We start from the raw sequence: 2,813 nt of genomic DNA, 5'->3' as shown, positions 1-2,813 counted from the left end.
GAGCTAAATCTTCAGGAACACAAAGAAGCTAGCTCACCACAGAAGGTTGGGGTGTGTGTGTGTGTGTGTGTGTGTTTCTTGTATTAGAGTAGGCAAATATGAAATAACTAAAGACAGAATGAGTAACATGAGGTGTCCCAAAGTTGTGAAATAACTTGATGCCTGCAATGAAAAGACTATATTCAAATATGGCTGAAATACAGGGTATTCTAGGGAGTGGGAGAAAAGGCTCAAAAGGTCAGTGAGAGCTTAGGAAGAAACAGCCTTTCGAGAATTACAGGCCATTGGGTCTGGACTTTATCTTAAGGGAAATGAGGAATCTTCAAAATATTTCAACAGTTACGGTATATACTGTATGCATTCAATACCCTGTCTCCCAGAAACTTCTTTCCTAAAAATTATCCTAAGGAAATAATTTGGATAAGCATACGAAGAAACCAGTGTCAGGATGTTCCTGACATTTTTTATGAAAAGTTAATTAAAACTACATAAGGAAACTCTTAAATTATGGCACATCCATTGGATGGACTACTATATATATCTTAAGTTGATATGGAATGATACCCATAATATATTATTAAATAATCAAAGTAGGTTATCGAACAATATGAAGAGTACAATCTCATCAATGTAGATATGACTAATTTTGCATGTATTAAAATATAAAGGATTAATTCCAAAACATTTGGCTTAGAGAGATTTTTTGTATGAACTTTTTACAATGAGCCAAAAACAATAAATGCAATTCCATTTTGGAAAAAAAAAAATTATATCAGGAAAATCACTGTAGCATAGTAGAGGGATTGGTATGGAAGAGTTTATTAGTTGGGATAAAAACTGGGTTGCACTGCTACAAATATACCCAAATTACAGTGTTTCAGACAAGACATAAATTGACTTCTGTTTCATCTAACAGTCCAAGTAAGTAGAGTATGCAAGCCCTATGTCCACAATGCCACCCAGGAACCTAAGCTATCAGAGGAGGTTTGTTATCCTCCACATCAGCCTCCAAGATTTTCTAGTCCTCACCATTTCCGGAAAATTGAGAGAGAGAGAGAAAAGAACCTACGGCAAGAATCTAGGCAGTCTGCCACAAGCCGCAAGGCACTCTAGCCAGGGGGATTGATTGTAGGCTGCTGTAAGAGTTAAACTAAGAGATGAGTTTTTTATTTTGTTGTCATTGTTTGTTTTTAAATGAGCCTCAGGTGCACAGAGTTGGATTAATTATAATCCTTGATTAACAATAAACACTCTCATCCTTGGTCATTGGTTCCTGTAATGTTCTCCTTTATTTCCTTCCTTCCTTCCTTCCTTCCTTCCTGCCTGCCTGCCTGCCTGCCTGCCTGCCTTCCTTCCTTCCTCCCTCCCTCCCTCCCTCTGTCCCTTCCTCCTCCCTCCCTCCCTTCCTCTTCCCTCCCTCCTTCCTTCTTTCTTTTTTTTTTTTTGTCTTTCTCTCTCTCTGTGTTAAGATATACAACCACTCTACATAAACACTAAATCAGTTAGCTTTTGCAGCATAATAAAATAACCTAAAACTCAGTGGCTTAAAATACCAATAGTTCATGATTCTGTAGGTCAGCAGTTTATCTGGACTCAGCTAGGTGGTCCCTCTGATCTGGGCAGGATGGTCTAAGATAGCCTCACTCACTGTTGGGAGGTTGGAGCTGACTGTTGGTTTGTGCTGGTTGTCAGCTGGGGTGGCAGTGTGGCTGGGCCGTGTTTCTCCACCAGGCTAGCCCAAGTATACTCACAGGGTGGTGGTTGCAGTGCTCCCAGGAGAAGCAAGAGAGGGGAGACTCAGTGCCCAAGCATATTTCAAGTCTACTTCCATCGTGTTTTCTCTTATCCCATTGGCCAAACAAGTCTCTTACCAAGCCCATAGTCAGTGTGGGAAAGGACCAACCAAGGTGTGGATACAGGGATGAATGAATACATCAAGGCCATTACTACAAAAATCTGCCACAGTGACAAAAGCCTACAACTACGTATGCCGTCCTCCCCATCCCATCACCCTGCCTCCTCCTCCCTAGATAGCACTATCCTTGAACTTGTGTTCCTCAATCTGTGTTTTCCTTATATAAAGTATTTTGTTTTATTTTACTTGGTTTTAATTTTATGGAAATGATGTTATACAGCATGTAATCTTTTAGGATTACTTTTTATACAATATTATATTGCTAAAAACCGTATTGTATATAGCTATAGATTATTCACTTTAAACTTTGTATAATATTCTGTTGCATGAATATACCACACTCAGTTTATTCTTTCATTTGAAGTTGGGCATTTGAGTTGCATCCAGATTTTTGCTATGCCAACCAGTACTGCTATGAACATTCTTGAACATGTCTCCTGTTATACATGTGCAAGAGGGTCTCTTGGGCATGCCTGGGAGTGAAATTGCTAGTTACGGGGTATGTGATTGCTCAGTGTTACAAAGGAATGCGCAATCTTTCTCCGAAGTCATTATACCAATTTACATTCTTGCTAGCAAAGTACTATGAAGGTGTATTTATAGCAAAGTATGTTGGTCCCTAACCTCCTTACCACTTAGTATTGAAAGGCTTCTTAATGTTTGCTATTTAAATGGGTCCGAAATTATACCTCATTGTTTATTCGATGCCAGTGATTTCATGAACCATCCTTAGTCTTGCTCTTGACATCGATACACAGATTCTGGTTTTGGGTCGGCTTAATTCCTGGCCCCAGTCCTATTCCTGCTCAGTTCCAGCTTTTCTTGTTTCTCTGACAACCGCTGTGACTGAAGACTCACTCAACCCCAAGGTCACACTCAATTTAGTCACGACACAAAG

Source organism: Loxodonta africana, chromosome 7 (assembly GCF_030014295.1).
Source record: "Loxodonta africana isolate mLoxAfr1 chromosome 7, mLoxAfr1.hap2, whole genome shotgun sequence".
In the NCBI taxonomy this organism is placed as follows: Eukaryota; Metazoa; Chordata; class Mammalia; order Proboscidea; family Elephantidae; genus Loxodonta; species Loxodonta africana.
The sequence above is the reverse complement of the archived record's forward strand: the minus strand, read 5'-3'. Positions refer to the sequence as shown.